Source organism: Falco punctatus, assembly GCF_963210335.1.
Source record: "Falco punctatus genome assembly, chromosome: 7".
NCBI classification, from domain to species: Eukaryota; Metazoa; Chordata; class Aves; order Falconiformes; family Falconidae; genus Falco; species Falco punctatus.
Genome location: NC_137587.1, coordinates 14898984 through 14921514, shown reverse-complemented (window position 1 = coordinate 14921514; position 22531 = coordinate 14898984). Strand labels below are relative to the sequence as shown.

General features: G+C 36.4%; 1 long non-coding RNA gene across 1 annotated transcript in view; it reads left to right on the top strand.

Moving 5' to 3' along the window:
* Nucleotides 1–1790: 1790 nt before the first annotated feature.
* LOC308067156 overlaps nucleotides 1791–22531 on the top strand; it is a 63789-nt gene continuing 43048 nt past the window's right edge. The window contains exon 1 of the long non-coding RNA XR_013929463.1: nucleotides 1791–22497. This is a non-coding gene — a long non-coding RNA (uncharacterized lncRNA). The remainder of the gene's footprint in view (nucleotides 22498–22531) is intronic.

The following is a 22531-nucleotide window of genomic DNA, read 5'->3' as shown; positions in this document are numbered from 1 at the left end:
CTCTCGGTAATTTGACTTGCTAAGAGTTTTATTATCATTAGTTCTATCCTAGCTTTTTGCTTTCATCTTTTCTCCCTTTGTCAGCTTTTCACATACTGCTGCTTGTAGTATCATCCAACAAAAATATACAGACACACTTCTGGCAATGCTCTGTTAATGTTAACACTGTTCAAGTGTCATAGCCCAGCACACTGGCTTGCTCTCCAGTGAATGACCTGTTTGGCTTGCTGGGTACTACACTACAGTCTCCCCTGGCAATTGCTGATGCTGAACTTCTGTGGTTTTAGTGGGGAAGATATTTATATGAAAGATTAAGAGATTTAAGTAGTAAGAAAGCACAGGCTGGAGCTTTATTTTATTTAAGGCTTATCATACTCCAAAATCCTACACAGTAGATGCTGTGGAGGAGTTTATTCATGGCCATTTAACTATGAAGCCATTTTAAGACTTCAAAATGCAGAATGTTATCAGATCACTTTTGTTTTCTTTTGTGTGCAAGTGCCCATAGAAAAAATAGTTACAATTCTAATTGGCTCAGCTTCCTGTGTGCATTCTGAATTATTTTTTTCATCTACACTGCTTGGCAGATAGCTAGTTGTCCCTACGGTAGGCCAAAACAGTGACTGCTTTGTGACCTGTGTCTGTCCACATGACCCTGGTCCTAGAGCAGCACATCCATACTTTTTTCAATAGATCAGAACTCAGCCAGACCATGTTGTTGTTCTCTCTTATGTGCAGCACTAGGATCTTCTGGGAAGGATCTCAAGTCTGACTTCCCTGGTTGTGTCAGCCCCGTGACACCACAGCAAAACATGATTAGTAACCCTAAGCCAAGCGTGTCCATCCTGCCCACATTATACCCAGCCACACATGGTCTTGAGCTGGTGCCAAGGGTCTGGGTAGGTTTAGTCTGTCTTTGCAGCATTTAAGACCACTCAAACCATTTTGCATACATGCAATCAAAACACTGTACAAGTTTAGGTTTTATGCCAGGTTTGGGCCTGAGATCAGAGATCACATCTAAGACTCACTAAAACAGGAACAGAGGTATTGCCCCATAAACAGAGGACAGAGAAGATAAAAACACTGAAAAATGTGAGATAATGGACCTACATCAGTATCAAAGATTCCTGGTAAACCCAAAAAGCAGTGTCTATTGATTTATAACTTCTGAAACTGAGGAAGAAACCATTCTTAACAAAAAGTGTCTGGGGAATAATTATGACAATCTGCTGTATTATGTCAGTTAAGGGTCTACATTGTCTAGACAGGGGGGTTACTGCTGCTTTTGTTTGGTTTTGAATTTTTTTAAGGGCAAAAACAGTTCTATTAATAAGACAGAGAACCGAAAATAAAAGGATCCACATTTCTAGTGGATCCATAGAGAGGCCTTGTAATTACAAGTATACTGTTTACTCTTTCTACATTCTGCAGAATTACTGAATTTAATAAAGTTGAAACTGAAATTATTAACTAAAGATATTAACTCAAAAATTGACCTTTAATTTTTATAAGTGTTTAAAATGAGCCTCATATCATTGAATGGCATGGGGGATGGACAATTGATGTACCTAGTCTAACTGTCTGTCCTGAAGCCAATAAATCTATATTCTCTGTCAGAATGTTATCTAACCTGTTGTGAAGACATCATGACTTGGAATACTTTTGTGCTTATTTCTGTACTTGCTGGTTTTATGTGTGTGTGTGTGTGTGTGCATGTTTAAAATAATGACCCACAGATTTAAAACTGAAACACACTGCCAATTTGCTCTGAAACAAACACACTGGAATTTGCTCTGAAAAATCAATATAATTATTTATTTTTAACAGAGGGCTATGTAATAACACTATTCTCTGGTAAGACCTAAAAACATAAGAAAAGCAGTACTGGATCTGGGTAAAGGTCCAGCAAGCCCTTTATTCCATTCTGAATTGAGGCAAAATTAAAACCTAGGGAGGGAAGTATGGGCAAGCATAAATGATACTTCTATTGAGTGCTCTCTCAGTCCCCACTTGGTTTTGGCTCAGAGATTTCCTGAGCTGGCAGTAGTTTCTATGTATTTATGAGAGTCTACTCTTCAGTGAATGTGTCCAGTCTCCCCTTGAGCTGATACAGACTTTTCACATACCTGTTATCTGAATGACAAGGGGATCCAAAGCTTCGGTTGCATTATGTTAAAATTGCCTGCCTTTAAAACAGTTACTACCTGATGAAAATAAGCTACAAGGTGCTCAAAATTTCTAACTATATCAGTCAGCAGAGGTATTGGTAGGGGTGGTTCTGCAGTGAAAGGAAAAGTAAGCAGTTGTGCAAGTTTTTGACAGCTTGTGTTCATTTAACACTTTCAGTTTTAAAAATGTATATTCTTTCAGCATCTGTTTACACCAGATATAGATAGGCTTTCTTCATACCATATTTATTTGAACCCCAGACAAAAGATGAGGGGAAAAAAACCCTTTTTCCTACAAAAAAACCACTTTTGTCATACTGGTCACATATGACTAGTATTTCTTTGAAGTCTTTATATATGCAATGTACACTCTCTTTTGAATATCCAGAAATCTAGGTAGTAAGAGAGGAACTGCAGTCTTCTGAAAGGTTCTAAACATCTTCCAGTTTACAAATATATTAATATCCTAATGCACCCAGCTTATATAGCACTGGATCATGAAGGCTACCTATAGCTGATATAAAATTGCTTGTGATAAATATGTCTAAGCACAATATATGTGTCCTGAATTCATTTTTTGAAGATATTATCTAAGTTTTAGCTAGTGGAAAAAAAGGATAAATTAGTTTATCTTTTTGTCTTGAGCTAGGCTATTATTATCATCAAAATATTGTGTGTTGCACTATTGGTTGGTTGGTCTGTTGGTTGGTTTCTCTTGTACGAGTAAAGGCTGCAGAGCTTACCCTCCCCATGACACAGGCAGTCTCTTTTGAGTAGATTTGAGTCAGCAGCAGCACTGATCCTGATCTTGGCTTCTTGGGTTCTACCAGTAGTAGTATTTATAGTCTATTGAATCTTTTCCCTTGCTAGATTAAAGGCAGATAGCCAATTAACAGGCTGGTCAGTCTTAGGCAATCTTTAAAGAAGCTGTAGAAAAAGCAACCTGGGAGAAAAAAATTCTCAGTACTGATGATAGGAAATTATGAGACTGGATGGGAATGGTTTCCTGACAATTAACATGAAGTTGTTGAACTACTGTCCTCAGACAAAGATGTCCCCAGGTTTTCTATGCTTCTTTCTCCTGCAGTGCGCAACCCTGTTCTTAAAGGGGTCTTTAAATAATAAATCTAAAAGTCAGCAGAAGAGGTTGAAAGTAACAGAACAGACCTCAAAAGATTGAGGCGAAGTACCCTGGTGAACATCTTATGAATAAGCAAATAAAAATATATCTCTCTAGTTTATATTCAGGATTTCTTAGTCTCAGTTTTCTTGGATGTGTTTTGAAACGTAATAGATTTATTAGATTACTTCCTCCTTATCTGAATATGAAAACAGTTTTCACCTCTTGAAAAACTTCATATGATAACCTTCCTAGCTATCCAACAGCATATATAAAACTGAATTTTTGGAAGTGCAATCCAGCATAATTGTATTCTAGGCTTGTCTTTAATTAACTTTTAATGGAGAACTACACCAATTTTATCTGAAAGGATCATGCTGTAAATCCTTCATCTCCTCAAGCAGTGTACACTGTGTTTTGAATTAATCTTCCTGGCTTGAGAGAAAAGTCAGGGTTCAACTGTGGAAAGAAGAGAACAGCTCATCAGTGTTAGAATAGTCCCTAATAACAGGCTCTGGAAGTCTTTTGAGTAAAGGAAACTCAGAGAATAGAGGGTGTCTAGATTACACCTGATGAAATAAATATTTCATCTGAGTTCTGCACAGAGAGCATTTCTAGGGATTTACACCAATTTCAGGGCAAAACAGTAACTAACTCTTGGAAAAGAAAGATAGATTCTTTGCTCCCTCGCTTGCAATTTCTAAAAAAACTGATTAAAATAGAAATCTCTGAAACTCCTGAACATATTTATTTATTTTTTTTTTGTCTGGAATAAGAACACAGAAAAATGAGAAAGATTACTAAAGTACCTGTCCCCCACTGATACTCACCTGCTTAGCTCCAGTAGAGCACTATAGGAAGAGTCTGTGTCATTGCAATGGACAGTGTACTGAGCGAGCATCTCTCAGTAAGCATCCATGTGAGTAACTTTGAGGACTGTGACTCCTTAGGCACAAATTCTCTAACTGATCTCCATGGCTCATTGAAGACTTGTACCCTCACCTGTGCACATTTCAAAGCCTCGTTGCAACTGACTACCCAGCTAGTCAGAGAAAGAACAGGATTGTTTTCACACCCTTTCTAAGTGGAAGTCAAGGGAAATGGAAACTTAAATCTTTCAGGCTCCTCATAAAAGCCTTGTTGAGTTCAGTGGTCTTTGAATAAGGGAAACAGTTAATGTACATTGACAGGAATATGTGTTTCCCTGAGATACCTTAGAGACTGCTTAATCCATAAGAATGTTAGAATTGTCTCCTCCACTTTACTAAATAACATTGGACTTTTCCCCTGATTTAATGTTAATACTAAATCCCACAGTGTAACAGTTTGGGGTTGGTTTGTTTTTTTTTTTTGAACTGCAGAAGAACACTTTGAACTTATATAGAAGCACAGACTCAGCTCCAGAAATTATCAAATCCACTTTCTCCTTGTCTGTTGGTTTGACCATTTGTAGGGGCTTCTAAGGTGTTTGCAGCCCATTATATGTTTTAAAATACTCCGACATTGTATGTTGCCAAGGTTTTTAAATGTTGACTTAGAACTACATCAAAATTTCTAGTGCAACTGAGATCAAATAAAATTAAATTGCCTAGGTGGATCTTTTATTTAAAAAGGAAGTTACCTTCCAATACCAATGAAAAAGGATGTTAGGCTGCATATCAGCACATGTGATTAGTCTTAATTCTAAAGTTCATTCATAAATATAATTTATTTCAGAAATCCTCGGATGAAGTACATTGCTTAACCCTTTAGTATGTATCTTACTGATTAATCAAGAATCAGTAATTAAATACTTCTGTTCTAGTATGTGTGCTATGGTTTATAAGTACTGGTCAATGTGAGCTTTTTTCCTGTATGGGTTAAAACATAGCAATGACTTCTTAAATACAATTTCAAATTTTTTAGATTTCTTTGATCAGAATTTTATGAGATTTATTCTGTTCCATCTCAATGAAGTACTTCTTTTGGGGGTTTTTGTTCCCTTAAAGCTTGTCCTATCTGTCTTCCCACAAAGAGTTCCTTTGTTTTGCATATGAAAAACAGGAAAGAAAAGCAGCTTCCTCAACTGCTCTACTATTACAATGTTGCTTTTGACAGAAGTCTCCAGTGGAACCCCAGATTGGATTTGCTGTATTATCTATACTCTTCGTGAAGTGCTGCTCCTCACAGATCTTGTTAGCAAAGATCCTGTTAGCAACTGAGAGAAGAAAAATGAAAGTTGTGAGTCAGTTTAAAAAAAGAAGAAGGTGAGGGTGTGTTTAGAAGAAATAAAAGTAAGAGAGTAAAAAACAGTAGAAAAAAGGAAAGTGTAGAAAGGGAAAAAGAAAAATGAGAGGAGAAACAACAAATAGAGATGAAATAGGAAGGAAAACTTTCAGGAGTAAAGAAAAGAAAGTAAAAATAATCGTACAGAAGGAAGAAACCCAAATGGGGAAATGGGTTAAAATAGATTAAGTGGAAAGGAAAAAAAATCAGGTGGAACAAGGAATCTGAAAAGAAAAGACATAGATAAGACAAGTACTTCAAAGAGAATGATAAATGAGACCTTTGGAACAAAAAGTAAATATTGAAGAACTGATGCATGAGAACATGGGCTTAGAATAAAATATTGAAAAAACAGAAGATTGATTAAGATGTACTGAAATGAAGAAGAAAAAGGAAATGATACTGGAAACTCAAAAGTCGTGCAAATGCAAGATTCTGTAAATTTGTTTTTACATGTCTAAAAGTTCTCAAAGTGTGGTTTCTGGCTTGAAGTTTAGCTAACAGAAAAATGACTTTGAGGAAGTTCTAAGCTACTCTTCTCCTGCATGTACATGTCATATAAACTAGTAACTCAAGGTATCAGTAAAATTTTATGTTACATTATGATGATTTTTGGATACACAGACTGAAATGAGAAATGATTACTGTATATCCCACAGCTCTGGAAGTTTGGGGCATCCAGATCAGCCTCCACCTACTAATAACTTCATGCTAACTCATGCTGTATTTGTTATTTTGTTAATGCCAAGAAATTCATCTGGACAGAAAAATGCCTGTCTCATGTTTTTTAGAGTGTAAAAATCTGCAGTAATTGTTTTTCTTCTTCAATATCTTGTAACTGGCATAAAATCCAAATTATTGAATGACTTTACATTCCTAAACAGACAAATGGAAATAGCTATGGTAACATGATCCTGCCAGGAGTACATAAAAGCTGTCATGTGATTTTAAACTGTTATTTGATTAAACTATTGTTATGCCTTTTCCTGTAACATCCAGTAGCAGGTCCATTTTTAACCCAGAAGTATTTTCCTATTTTTCTTTGCCTGATTTTCATTATTCACCTTCAGTTAGAGATTCAATCAAGTGATATATACAGGGCACATGCAATTGTTCAACTAAACCATGGCTGATGGCTAACGACTCTTTCAACGTTTAGCAGAATAACAGCCCAGCCCTGTAACTCCAGCACAATCTTCTGATCTGGCATCTGTGTCATCCACACCATTTAGGGTATATCTCCGACATACCACTGAGCCCTGAAGCATTGCACCAGCACAACTCCTAACACATTTTTTTAGTTTGATGAATCGGAGGTGTGTACTTCTTGAAGATTACTGTACCACTTCTCTGTAAAGAGAGGTTGTAAATAAAAATGGTAATCCAGTAGGTTTGTATATGAGTCATATGACTAAATACATGATAGCTATGTGTCCAACATACAAGTATTCCACTCCAAGTCAGAAATGTGCCTATTACATGATGAGGTATTCCAGTATTTTGCCATACTTGCCATTCATCTTATAGAGCAATACTTGGGGTTGCAATTTTCCAGCACCTTTATGAGAATTCATGTCATTGGTTCCAACCTAGAGGCTCTTTTACATAGGAGGAAGAGGGCGAAATCACATATGTATAAGTACATACTTTCATACAGGTATTTTATATTTCTTTGTGTTTTGGTAGGGTTTTTTAAAGGGACAATTTTTAGAAATACTTTATATAATCTTGAAGTCCTAATGAGAAAGTGTTTCAAGGGGTTATCTAGGGTTTGGGTAGTGGTAGTACTAGTCTTGCAGTTTGTAGGTAATGTATGGGCAGGAAGTACTAGTTTGGAGACTGGAAAACAGGCAAGTATTGGGCCAAAATGAAACCTCCTCTAATGAATACCAAACCGAAAGTCTAGTCCCAGTGAGATCAGGACCAGAGTGTATACTGGGCTTATTTAGGAGTATGAAAATACATTCATTCAGGATGTAGTTTCAAGAAATAGAAACCTGGTCTGTCACAGAAGGGTTAATGACTTTCAGTACTTTTATATTAGATACAGTAGATGATAACCTTCCACACATGCAGCTTCAGCAGCAGCTTTGAAGTCACAGCACAGCATCAGGGTTTCCTAGGATCAAACAGCATAGTGAATCATACAATGGTGGTGGGATTTCAAGTTATCACAGTGGTGGCTCAAGTAATACTGACAGTAGTGACAGCTGAACCAAGAAGCTGTTCGGAATAATGCCATCCTTGCCCCCCTCTAAAAAGCAATGGCGGGATATTTGAGCCAAGCTACTTCCAGCTGCTTGGTATTTAAGTGTAGTTTGCAGAGACTGTGGAACACATAACCTTATGTCCCCTCACATCTGTCAGTGCTAGTTGCAAAGCAGTATCTTTCACACATACAGAGTTCAGTGTTGCAGCTTAGGCTAGCATAATCTACTAAATGCAAGTCTGTTGGCAAAAGGAAGTTTTATGACCTACCGAATCACAACTCTTCATGCAAACATGAATTTGGAGAGAAAGTTTCTTAAACCTTATCTATTTCTCACCACAGCATGTTCCCAGTAAAGGAAATGTGACTCTTACCATTGACTTCAAAGCACACCAAAGAAAGTGTTTCCCTGCTGCTTGCTGGAATATGCAGAGCAAGTAAAAGCGCAGTGTATATGAAGTCGTAGACAGATGATGTCAGTTCAATTCAGCCTTGGGTAGATGTGTGGATATGGATCACTGGAAGGATCGTCCTACCATTCCCACCTCCCCTCTCTCTGGGCAGTGTGGAAACTCCAAATCTAATCCACTGTTTTCACAACATTTTCATCTACTGGGGAAAGCTGGGGGTTGCCCTTTTGTCCTCATCATCTCTTACAGTCTGAAGCATGTAGTATAGAATTTCTCAAAAAACACACAGATTTTGTGGTTAACGTGTCAGTAGATCAGACAATGTTGCACTGTAAGTATGATAAATGAGTGCTTTTCGATTGCTTCTCTTTAGAGCAATAAGCACTATGGAACTAGGTTCTTTAAACATTGAGAGGAGTCAGAGCTTGGTACTATGGACAGTGTATCAAATTCAGATATTGCATAAAAGAAATCAATCACAGTCCCATTTCCTAAGGTGAATCAAAATCATTTCTAATTACACCAGCAGAATTTACAGCTGTTTTGACAGCACCTGGTTTCTAGGCAGTAATAGCAAAGCTTATTTTGGAAAGATAGGAAGATGCTGATAATCTAGTCTTATAATTCCAATTAAAAATCAGTTCCAGCATTCTCTGCCACTATGCACTACTTCATATGGCAAGAATAAGAGCATTGGACAATATATATCAGTGATTCCCTTGCTACTGAAGGCAGTGTTGCATGTCTAGGTTTGTGTTTTGTTTTGGCAAAAGCCAGCTTTGTGTTTCTCTTTTGCTATTATTTTCCTTCCCATTTATGTTTTTTACAAAATGTTTTAGGCCTTTTTTCAAGTCCTTTGGTGCTATGATAACTTTAGTGAGCTATCAAAAGCTACTTCTATCTGCTATAGCAGATGCCTAGAGCTATAGTATGAAATCAAAGAAAATAAACCCTGTTGACATGATTGGTAGCATATACTCTGTACATCATAGTAGGTTTCAAAAGTTGTCTTTGTAAGGCTCAAAAAGATTTTTTTTTTGTCTTGTAGTTATCTAAAAATCCTGATATAAAAAAAAGTAATAGCTGAAATTAGGTGCAAATGAGTATGACATTCAAAGCAGATTCTCTGATGGTATAACACATCATAACTTCCTAGTGTAATTATGGCACTTTATATTAGCTAAGAATCTGTTCCCTAATGATTACACCAAAGCACATCATATTAAGACAAAAATAATGTGTTTGCTTCTGCTACTGTAAGAAGTAGTCATACTTCCTTATTTGTATATGAGCTTGATGCTGTCAAACAGGTGTAAATGCTGTTATTTTAATTGAAAATTAGTTTGATCCATATTTAATAATAAAAAAGGATTATGGTTGATTTTAGGGATTTGGATTTGTTGTACTGCCTATTTTACCATGCACTGAATCCATCTACTATTTAAAGATCTTAGGTTCACTGTGCTTACTGTCTGCTCTAAAGACAGAAATGAATGCAAAGAACACATTCATCACAGTTATGAGACAACCTAGTGTGATCAATTACATGTTAACTACAAATTTTTTGATTTATTGGAGAAATAAAATCAAAAGTTGGGGGGGAGGTTACCTCATTTGGTCCAGAAATAAGAAAATTTTCAGGAAGAGAAATTTCTTGAGAAAGCAGTTCCACAGTCATCTGACCTGTTATGAGAAGTGCATGTGAATTGCTAAAAGAAGAGCTCTGATAAAACAGATCATTAATTGCTTATTTAGAAGACAGTACCTTTTGTCAAATCATAAAATTCAATCTCATTTGGTCTAGAAATAGGAAACTGCAAGGAAAGAAATTCCTGGAGAAGGCAGTATCATTGTCATCTTACTTCTCTGAGACTAACTCAAATGAAACGCTTGTAATAAAAAGTAACTTCTGTAAAATCAGAAAATGCATTGGAAGGTCTCATATTTCCTCAAAGCTTTTTCCACTTTAAAAGGATATAAATTACCATTTCTGATTGTTTATCCCAAATAGATTTTCACTGTTAATGTTATCAAAACATTTACATTCTTTCCTGGATTTCCCTGATGTTTTATTGCTCCTTATTGTAGATCTCTTTGCCTGGATTTTGGCATACCCAGATCAAGATACAGGTCATTTCTAAACCTGTAGCTGTGCTGAATTGCTTTAGACTTCATGAGAAACTTTATCTAGAGCTAGGGGAAGAATCTAGGACTTCTTTGCTACAGAAGGGCATTTCTACCAAAAAAAAAGTATCCTCCCTTTTTGGTGAAGTTGTACCACAGACAGCTCAAAGTTTCTAAGAACTGTAAGCAAAATTGAATTTTATCACCCCAAGGATAATGACAAAATTAAATCAGTCTTGTGGAAGAGCCAGAAGTATTCCTTCAGGTACCATTTCCCTTCCAGGTTTGAAATACTGAAACTGAACCTGTTCCTAGTACTGATAGTGGATAGCTGCAGCCTAGTTTCCTGCACACACTTAATTTGTCCTCTGTCTCTGACTCCCATCCATGCTGTGTGCATGACTTTCAGAAAAAAACAGCGTTACTGGAAAAAAAGATGGTGAAGGAAAACAATCCTAGTACCTTCCTTTCTCACACAAAGTGAGATACATACAGTCACCTACTGCTACAACCATCTTTTTCAGGGAGGAATGCAGCCACTCTTCATCCCTACAGCCATCTGGGCTAAAATGATGGCACTGGGCTCCACAGAGCACAACGACAAGCATAGGCTGTGGAGCACTAGTTACATGTTACTGAAGGTAGGTATTTCACTTTTCTATAGGGACAGTTTCCTACTTATATAGATTAACCTACCCTGAGTTACAGCACTTGACTACAGCAAGTATAGACACAAAAACTTTCAAATTCCCTTTGTTTTTCATGAGCTGAGCTTTCTGAATACATTTATAAAGCCATGAAATCACTCACTGAGATCCTCACTAAATATTTGTATTTTAAATCACACACAAATGCAGTTTTCCCCCATAAGTTCACACACACAGGATAAGTAAATGGTTCTTATCATCAATTGAAAAATAGTGAATACCCACTCAGAAGCCAGGACACAGTAAAATAGCTGGTGTGCCAGTTGTGTTGGTGGGACTCTAATTATTCTCTGAGGGAAGGAAAAATGGGTAGAGATTAAAAGCTATTTTTTCCTGTTAATGTTTTTTGTCCTGTATATTACTACCACATCTTTTGCCAGAAATCGACTTTGTCTTACGAAAATATGCTTCTTTTGATCATGGATTCAAATAACCTAATGTACTGTACTTCACTAAGTTAACATTCAAGAAAAATAGGAACCACTTTTAAACTCTGACTTCAATAGCTTTTCCACACAGCACAAGAAGAAATGTGTCAGTATCAGTGCTGAGGCAAAGCAACTGCGTTAACATAAGAGGTAAAAGTGATACAGCTGTTATTCACTAAACACCTAAAAGACATTTCAAACCTAGCTTTGAACACCACTGGGGTTTTTTTGGCCAGAAATAGTAGGAAGTCTCAACAAATGTTTAAAGGAAGAATTTACTTGGAATTTTTCCAATGCATTTGTGCATTGTATTTTACATTCAACATATTTTAAGAAACAAAGCTGGCTTTTCAAAAGTGCAAAAGAGTTAGGAACATAGATAATTTCAAATATGCTTGTACACCCAGTGTTAGTATTCAATAGAAGCTTATATTAGGATTGTCAAACACCTCAAAGAACTTCAGAAATTGAACATGAAATAAAGCTTCAACACACTGTCATTTTCCCCTTTTTCCTCTAGGAAGCTGTAGTGTTATAAAGATTTCCTATTTTTTTCTTATTTTAATAGTAAGACAGTAACCAAGACAGTGGGTTACATACTCTGTAACAAAGTAATGCATTTCATTATTTGAAATATAATAAGTATAATAACAATAATTCTTGGAAGACAAAAACATAATTTTCTTCTACCACTAGCATAAATATTTAATAAGCTGTAACTTTTCTTCTTCCTTTGTTACCTGGTGTTCCTGACGGAAGATATGAACTGTCACCATTGACAAGAAAATAACACACAAAGTTGGGTTTGTGGTAAGTTTGGGTATGGCAATAACCCAAACAAGTCCAATATTAATAGTTACCCAAGGGAAGAATCATCACTTTTTCTCAGGTTTTTTTTTTTCTTTCCTTTTTCACAGTTGTGTTTTTTACAGAGTTTTTAGTTTCAGTTCTGAGGAGCTGGTAATAAAGTTCACTACACTAAATAATTAATTCTTAGTTTGATTAATGTTCTCATTTAGGAATGAATATTCTGTTGTGTTATTCCTTGACTCCTCGACTCCTCAGTTTACTGCTGTGTTATATATAAATTACCTTGGCTAATGTTCAAACACTGCTTACCTTCTGAACTGAGTTTCAGGATACAGTAGCATTTGGATGGGTGAAACTCATGATGCACCTCGCTGCAGTGCAAATTAAAGTTGATCAGGTCATAACACCTGCATAATACCTTCCACACCTCAGGAGAAAGCATCCAGACTTTGCATTTTTCTTACTGTTTCCAAACACCTATCAACTAATCAAAGATATGTCTGATACATTTCTACTGCTTATTCTCTGCTGTGAGGGAGAGAAGCAATTTTCTGAGAGCTTGGTCACAGTAAGGTAATGAAAAGCCTGTGGCTTCAAAAGTAACATTATAAATGTTTAGCATTTTTGCTCTGGAGTTTTGACACAAATCTCTTTCTTGTTTAAGTTCTTGTGATTTTGCACGCCAACAGCACTTAGTGATACACTGTACCATTTGGGGAAACCCTCACTGTGCTAAATCTGATTGTTAAAAGGCCTGATTGTTTTAAAATAGCCCACCCGATCTATGATTTGCTCTGGGCTGAATGCACTTGGCCTACTTGTCTTCTTTTCGAGTCTGGATTCTTTGAGGCAAGTTGTAGTCTCTTCATGGGAGCTTAGATTTTATAATGACTATAAATTTATTCCAGTTTAAATATTTCTGAAGTACCTACATGAAATTAAGATGATATTTTTATATCATTTAAGACTTTTTATTTCCTAATTTAGATTTTTCTAGAGTTTGGAGAAAAAAATAATATCCAGGCCTGGATTTTTGGGTTCAGAATGCCATTCATTCAAAAATTCAGATTGTCAGTAAGAAAAATACCAGCTGATGGTTGGGCAGAAACATGACAACCTTTGTCTACGAGATCAAATAGAACTTCAAAAAGAATGATGCTGTCACATAACAGAGTTTCATCATGTTTCTTTACACCTCCACAAACTACTGTTCGATAAAGACAAGGTGAAGCCATGACACCTCACTTGCTTCAAATATGGGTGGGAATAATGTGACATTTTAGCTAACTAGTCACTCTTTCAAGAGATCATCCTCACAATAGTAACAAACAGTAACATACTCTACTGTCAGTCACACTTCTAACGTCTTGCAACTTCTTTATGGCATATGGCAGGAAACCATTATTTGTGTGACTGCTGAGCAGCTTAAATCAGAATCAGCATGGAAAAGATATGCGGACAAACGGAACAATTCAGAACTGTCTTTTTTCATTCAGCTCAACAAGATTTAGCTTCAGGACTTCATTCCTTCCCAAGACTCAGGAACAATGTAGCAGGAGATGCCTTCTTACACTCAGCTGCTGGATATAGATTTTGTACTTTTATTTATTCAATATGAACTAAATCACTTTTGGGTGAAATGAATTGAACTTATGAGGGAGAAAATAGGTTTGCTATTCAAGTTGGTCATATTCTTTTTAGATCAATATAATTTCACTGGTATTCACTATTCAGAACGGCAAGGCTTTGTGAAGTTGTGTCTGTTTCAAAGGTCATCCCTAACGTTTGTCATTGACTTACTGGACTCAGTGAGTAAAACACAGACCTACAAAAAAAATATTAAAAAACCAGCATCTTCAGCTGAAATTACATATTTAATACAGTTTGGTTTTGAAAACATATTTTAAAGTTTAGTCATCTTTCAAGCATGGAGTAAAGATACATTTGGGAGCCTTACTTTTTCATTTCAGAGCAGGATTTCTATCCCTTTTGTCAGCTTCATTTTCACTTCTATTTAGGCTTTCAAAGCTCTCAGATAGTCTGAGATGTGCAAAGTTCCTCAGGGTCTCCTATCCTGTATTTGTGGGCAATGAAAAATTGGCAGTGAAGTTTCACAGGACACTGTGAAAGAAATCACCCAGAAGCTAAGGACACAAAGTAAAGATGGAAGCTTGAATATATCCTACTGTGGATCTTTCAGCCTTAAGTGCATTTGCTTAATAGTTCTCCTGCTGCTGTTTCAAGTCTGAAGAAAAGAAGTGATGTGCTTAGCAATTGTGAAACTGGAAAATCAGTGAAGTGTGAAGCTTTTTCTTTTCCTTTTGAGATGAGTTTCATAAGCCTATACTTTGGAGTATTGAGCCACACCAGCCTCTGGGTTGTATTCATTTTGGGATTATTTTGTCAAAAGTATTCTACAACTAGAAAAAGGCACAAAAGATGGGTAGTTGGACAATATATTGAAACTTGGGCCTCAAAATTCCCAAGGTTCTTTCAAAAATATAAGGCCTTGGAGGTAACGGAAGAGGGAAGGAGGGATTGAAGCTGAAGGGCAGGACAGGGAGCTACAGCTAATCTCTCAGCTGCACCGCTGATCACACGAGCAAAATGCAGGAAGCCCAGGGTCTTCATAAAGTGGAAGGCACAATTACTTTGTAATAAACAGCATTCAGTACCCTCTTCTCCACATTGTTTGCAGCAGGATTTATTTTTTTTTTTGGAAGCCAGTGTAGGAGTTATACTGGTTAGATTTTGTACCATGTGCCTTGTCATTGCCTGAAAATTTATGTAGCTGTTGCTATGGCTGCAGCTTCATCCACTGCATATTCTCAGTTCTGTACAGCTAAAATGCTTCTTGGAGTACAGATTTCCACTGCAGTGGTGCAAGAGAAATACATAAAATGTTCTGCTTTTTGATACAACTTACATTTCCATGAGTAGAATGTCATACGTATTTTGAAAACCTAGGTACTGTCAGTCACTGAAAAGCAGTTTCTCTTCCTGCTAACGCTACAGAAATAAGTTAGTCACCTTCCTCTTCAATACATTGCAGAGAGTAACACGCTCACATACTTGTATAGAGCCTAACTTGCTTTAGCAACCTCAGTATTGTTTTGTTTCCTTTTCATTTAGTTTACAGAGCCTTCTGCTTTTCCCAGTTAAAACACAATTGTTCTAAACTTTGTTTTTCAGTCCTGTTAAGAGGTAAGTGCCAGGATTTAGCATGTATAACATTGTCTGAGGCATTTGTTCAGCTGTCTGTTGAATCCCCTGAAACTAATGCTCAGTCTCTATTAAAGTCGCAGTCCCTGGAAACCAGAGCCCATTCTCTCCCATAATTAATCTTGCAGGTACTGCCTTGACATTATTGGTTCACCAGCAGAGCAGAACTGCCTCAGCCATCAATAATAATTCAACACATTAGGATAAGGCCTACATATACAGCCTACAGATGTTGCTGCATTGTGTGCAGGCTCCAGCACTCCTTGCCGACTGGGGAAAGAGGCGAAAAAGACAAAACCCTCCTCAACTGAAACTGTTTTGGTCGCTGGGTAATTCTGCAATACAAGGGTCATAGTGTTACTCATGCTTTTGCTTTATGTTTTTTCTCCAAATGTCGGCACTGTTTGGCACAATGCTTGTGATTGTCTGTTTACTGAATCTTAATACTAAAGCTGTTACAAATTGTCTTTCACAGATGGTGGGAGCTTCTCAGATCAGGAGAGGCAGGGAATTTATTACTCAATATTTCTGTATTACTGATTGGGACGTGAGAAGCATAAGCAATCTGTCCTACTGCAGGGCTTGAGCTCTCCCCTCTCCTTCCCCCACCCCAAAAATTATGGCTAGCTGGAGAAGGTTTTTTTTTTTTCTCATTTTGTGTAGATAGCAGCTGTGCAATTTCAAGCAGAATGTTTGCTTTGATCCTCCTTTCTTTAATTGAAATCCACAATTATGAGATTTGTTTCTTTTATGTTTGCTAGTTTATTGGTTTAATCTACAAAATGTGCTGTCTTGCTGTCTTGCACAGTTAAAGGCAACAGCACAGTTGGGATTTAAATGGCAAACTTGGAGGGGGGTTGCAGTCTCTCAGGTATTGGAGGTGGGGGGATAAAACTTCTTTCATCTGATTTCAGATCATTATATGTACAGGGTAGCAACAAGAACACAAACAATATGTCAACTAATTGTAAAGAATATCCCTAGGTAGCCACTTTATGTAAACTAACCACATGAAAGGAAATTTTAATATGGAGGCAAAAAAATCCTGCTCTGATAGCTTATTTGGGGATTTCCTCTATTTAGAAGCCTTTGTAGTAACAGTTTTCATTATACAATGTTTTTCTGGCCTCTCCAATACCAACCCCTACTTACATGAGTTTAGCAAAACATTTTAGAACAGCCAGGGTATTTACACTTTGAAGGAGGCACAGCCAAACTGTCAGATGCAGAAAATGGTATTATATGGCAGAATAATCACCTACAAACCAAAGGAACTGAGAGAGCAGCTGGACTCAGATTTACAAAGGATTTTACCTTGTTAGGGCTAATTGGGGTGAAAAAACTGCAAGACTTGGTCCACCTATGGATTTATTATCTTTTTTAGATTAAGATGTCAGCAAAGGTCTTATAAAAAAATCACTGGGAAGAAAAAAAACAAACAACACCTTTCCCTTACGGTGTTTGCCAACAACTATTTCCTGACAAGAATTTTGGCCAGAGAAAGAACTGGTAAATAAATTTTGAAAAATACTTTTTGTTATAATATATGTGCATTTGTGATAACTTCCTTTTCATGTGAGATAGATGCCTCAGACTAAAATGGTTCTAGCTCTGCAATTACCATGTGCCATGGATTGTATATCAGGTTAACCATCAGTATTCTACAATGTTTCCCCAATTAAGGAAAAATAAAAGGACTTCTGGGAAATCCAGTTCAATTGTGTCTTTTTTTCTAACCACTGTTTTCAGAATTTTCCTAAAGATATTCACAAATTAGTATAGATTGCTAAAAACTGTTGAGAATTTGTTCTCAAATGCATGAAGAAAACAAAATAAAGTCATTAATAAAACTGTACTGCAAGTCATGCATCCATTCTGGATCTTTCCTAGTGTATACCAGTAATAAACTTTCCTTAATTTAAAAAGAAAACTTTTTGCTCATCTATAGAGATGTTTTTCCTAATAAACTCAAATGGAAAATCTCTACATAATTAATGTTAAGCAGAGCTACATCAAACCTGGACCTGACTGACACCAGTACAGTCCTCATTGAATTCAGTAAGAAAAGACTCATAGCAGCTTTAAATCAATTTACATTAAGATGTAAAGACCCAAATCTATGAAGTCAGGAAGTTAACCATATGAACTTAGCTTCTCCATTGGCCTGCAGCTCTGACAATGAGTAGGATTTCCAAGATAGGTTTGTCTTCAGTTATAAAAAACCCACAGTGCTGTTCAAGAGTCACTAACAGTAACGAAGAGCAGTTTCCTATTGGTAAAATAAGTATCCTATGGAGGTATTTTAGTGATGACAGTGCAGAATTTTCTCCGGCAGAAGGGTGGGTAGAGAGTAAATGAAATATTTTGTTAATTCATGTAGCCATGTAGCCCCACATTACAGTATTGCCATTGCTAACTGCAGTGTAGAGGCTTTACAGTGAGTTTGCAAGGCCTCAGCTCTGGGGGTTGTTAGGTTTACTATTTCTGAACTTGGATTGATCTGCCTGTTGCTTCATATGATTTGGTTTAGCTATAACAATTTTTCTGCTGTTTTGCTTTTTCTTATATTTTCATGGTACAACCACAATTTTATACAGATAGTAGTAACAAGTAGCTCAGGAAATAAAGAGATAGTTTAATGGCTATGGAGCTGTTGTAGTACTGTGCACAGAAGGTAACCTGTAAAATATGACATCAAGAAGAATAAGATGAAAGGCCTCCTATGGACTAAATCAGGAATGACATAATGTCTACCCTCCTAGCTCTGGCCACAGAGAATTCTCGTCACAGGGCTCTGTCTCTGGTGCCTTGCAGAGCTCCATGTTACAGACAGGTACTGCCATACTGGGTACATGTCATTGACTGACACAAAATATTTCGGAAATAAAAAACATTTTCTGTATCTCTCATATTTTACTATACATTTGTCATATTCTTACCATCATTAGAATGCTTTTTCATTAGAAGCAGAGTTATGTCATCTTGAGATCTTTCAGAGAAATCATGACTAGCTACTGTAAATTCATGAATATTATGAGTATATGAAATAGAGTATACGTACTTTACTATAAAGTACTGAGTGTCATTTCAATGGTTGTAATAAAAAGCAAAAAATTTCAGAATATTAAACTTAAACTATCAGAGTAATTCAACTTGACAGCTTTGAGGGTATCAAATCAGGAGCCCAACCTCAGTGGCAGTAAAGAAGCTAACATTAGATCACTTAATTGCTTGATATGAATCACACATCTCTGCATACAAATATGTAGGGCCGAGCAACAACAGTTTGGATTTGCTGGATTAAAGACTTTGTCTAGCTACTAAAACATTAATGTCAATTAAACAGCCAGACAGAAATCAAAGACTGATAGGATTTAGTGTTAGGCATAATATTTATGTATTCAGTTTTAGCATTTATTCATAGAATCATAGAATCTTAGAATCATTTAGGTTGGAAAAGACCTTTAATATCATCAAGTCCAACCGTTAACCTAGCACTGCCATGTCTGCCACTAAACCATGTCCCTAAGCACAGCATCTACCCATCTTTTAAATACCTCAAGTGTTGGTGACTCAACCACTGCCCTGGGCAGCCTGTTCCAATGCTTGACAACCCTTTCAGTAAAGACATTTGTCCTAATATCCAACCTGAACCTCCCCTGGCACAACTTGAGGCCATTTCCTCTTGTCCTATCACTTGTTACTTGGGAAAAGAGGCTGACTCTCACCTCACTAGTGGCTTCAAAAAGAAACAAGGGACTATAACAAGGGTACTGAATGGCTTAGAAATGAGTGGACAGTTAGCTTGTTCAGGTGAGTTCATCTTCATTTGGAGACTGGCTGGTATCACCATGTCATTTCACAGTACTATCAGCCTAACGCTTGTGCAGTAGCATTAGGTATCATCACTATAAATTTCAACAGTCGGCAATCTCAATAGACTACATTAAAAGTACAGAGAACCAATTTCTTAAAATGTATGATGGAAAAAACTGAATAGGAACACTTACTCCAGCACTTTACCTGCTTTACCTGTTTAGATGATGAAGTTTATATATATTACTAACATAATTTGCTATTTACATAATAATGTTAAAATGATAGAATTAAAGAAAAGGGAAGGGGGCAGGGGGGGAAGACCAGGAAAAAGCATAACTGCATTACTCCACAAAGTTTAATGTGTGACAATGAAGAAATTTGACACTTAGGAAAATGCAAAAGATACCTGGATCTTAGACATGTCAGTACATCCTAGCAGATTTATGTGTTTCTTTTTTAGTATCAAAACCACAGACAGTCAGTTTCACAGTGAGGCTATTATCATAAATACTCTGAGCACACTTAGATGAAAACTGCAGAGGGAAATAATTTATAAATATCTTAATCAAATTAAAAGAAGATTTTCTGTCTCTATTCCTCTGTCTTCCCCTTTTCTATAGCTTTCTTTTTCCATTCTCCACAATACAATGGAATACAGTGAAGAAATGTCTGTGGAACGAGAATGCATATTTTATGTTCTGCAAAGAAAATAGTCAAATGAGTCAATCTAGGATGAATCCAGAATGTACAGTCTCAGAAGGTTTTATTCCTGCTATAACTATCCCTTAGAGTAAGCATTCTCAGCCTTACCTGCCTGCCAAAATTGCAGTTTGGATATGTCAGTGGTGCAAAAAGCAGTGTAAGCAAAATCTCTGCAGGTTTTAGAACTAACTTTATCTATCCATCTTGGTTTCTATATCTGTAAATATAGACAAGCCTCATATACTGAATTTCAAAAAATCTGAATCTTTTAAAAAATCATCTCTACAGCTAGCCAGCAGTATCTAAGATCTTAGGCAGGCTTGTAAGGCTTCCCCTGAAGCTTATGAGACTATAGATTCATTGAAATAACTTAGCTTTATTAAACAATATCTTGACTACTTAGAATGAGTCTGCCCATGATGATACTTTATCTCTGCATTATAGTGTAATAACTCATGTGCAAGTTCATGGTCAAGAAAATAAACCATTAGAAATTGTCTGCTGTGGTTCTGCTATTGAAGAGGACAAGAAGCAAAAAGGAAACTAGGAGCCGACTACCTTTAAATACAAAAAAGTAGGCAAATTTTAGCTTTTTGCAGTCTCCCTTCACCTCTATATAAAAATTGGCAATGGGCTTGATTAAGAAGTGTTCTAATATTTGGTCACTTAATTCAGAAGAGACCTATATTCTTATGTATCTTTAATAAATTTTGTTACAGAAATCTATCTGACAAAGGATTTACATTCCTCGGAACTGGTTCTGCCTCTCAGCCTTAATGGTCTGATGCAGACTATAAACTCCTTGGGATGTTCTCTGGAACTCTTGTGAGTATTGCACTGTACTATTGTTTTATGTTGGTATTCTGGGGGAGGGAGGTGCAATTGTGTCACTCCACCATAGAGATTCTGATGAGAAAGTGCTTTCTGACCTAAGTTACAGTAGTTCAGGTTAGCTATCTTTTTAGTACACTAAACTGTAAAACATACTCTTTCTGAGTACATGTATTTTTATAAAACTCCTACAGTTACATCATCCTCAAAATAGTGCTCAAAAAGTTGTAATCTGCATCAGAAAGAAAATGAATAGCTGATACTAAGAAGCACTCACTATATTATCACCCTCTAGGGTACCTTTTGCTGAAATGATGCAATGCAGTTTTATGATATAAGGGAGGTAATGTATGCAGGTACGGAAGGTATATGTATCAAGTTCTAGCTCAACTGTAAATTAAATTCACTCTAATGGGTAAGGAAAGGAAATATTTCCATTGCAAAATGTAATAACATATGTGCACCTTTCCTTTATATTATTAAAGAAAGGACTTCAGGCTTAATGCACAGGCAAATTTTGACCCAGATTAAAATAGTTATGTTAAGTATGTCAGGGAAAAAATGAGTAAAGCACAATCTTTTTAACCCCACAAAGTGTCCTGCATTGAAATTTGTGGAAAACCACTCCAAATGAGGGCAAATTTTAAAGCAAATATGAGTGAAATACAAGATTGTCAGTGGTTATGTGAACATAACATTTCTGTCTTCAAAGACAGATAACTCTCCTAGCATTACTCTGGTTATTTCAGAAATCAGGTAGGGAAACAGATAAAAAGCAGTATGCATGACAGGGACAGATTTGGGAAAACATCAGTAGGAACATACAAATTCATCTACTTTTACACCATAGAAATTATCACATTCTGGGTTTACCCTGAACTTTATTGTTACTTTCTCAGACCTAGAGAAGAGGTAATTTATCTAAAGGTTTGGCTGCTTTTTCTAACTATATCAAATGCTCTATTAAAAATATGACCTCTCTTTTAGAGATCTCATATCTCTTCTAACCACATTTGCACACTGAGGTGTCCACTTCGTTAAAAACTTGGTTACAGTGTTTAAATAGTGAGCAATAAATATAAGTCATTGTGTTAGTAAGCCTATGTAACAGAAAAAAGTGCAACTCCGAAGATATCTTAGCACCAAAGAAGCAGTACATCCAACAAGTGACATGTGGTGGGACAAGAAAGAAGAACTATAATGGTGTCATTTAAAGTTTGTTCATAAATAACTGAATAGTGCATTCAGGCACTCAGATAGGCAGGAATCAGAAAGGTCAGAACGTTTCTAGGACAAAACTTCTTTCAACAGTATTCTACATATTCAGGAATTGTGAAGAAAGCAGAGATATTTCAGGGAAGAACAGAACAGCAGCAAAAAAGAATGTTGATATATGCAGTAACAAAATGGTTATAAAAACACAAATATTAAGAACAAGGATGCCTCACTTATGATAATTAAATTCACCTGTGTAAACATAATTTATAATTCTGACTTCACTGATACAAATATATTCATTAGTTATCATTGATACTGGGAGCATCTTCATGTCTCTTTAATGTAGCACCATGTCTAAATCCTTACATTTTGGTGACTTCAGCTAATCCTTCTTCCTTTGATCCTATGGGTAGGGTTGAAAAATATAAGGCATGTCCTCATATTTGAAGACTGGTATATTTGTATGTAAGAAAGCAAAACCACGACAGCAAAGCA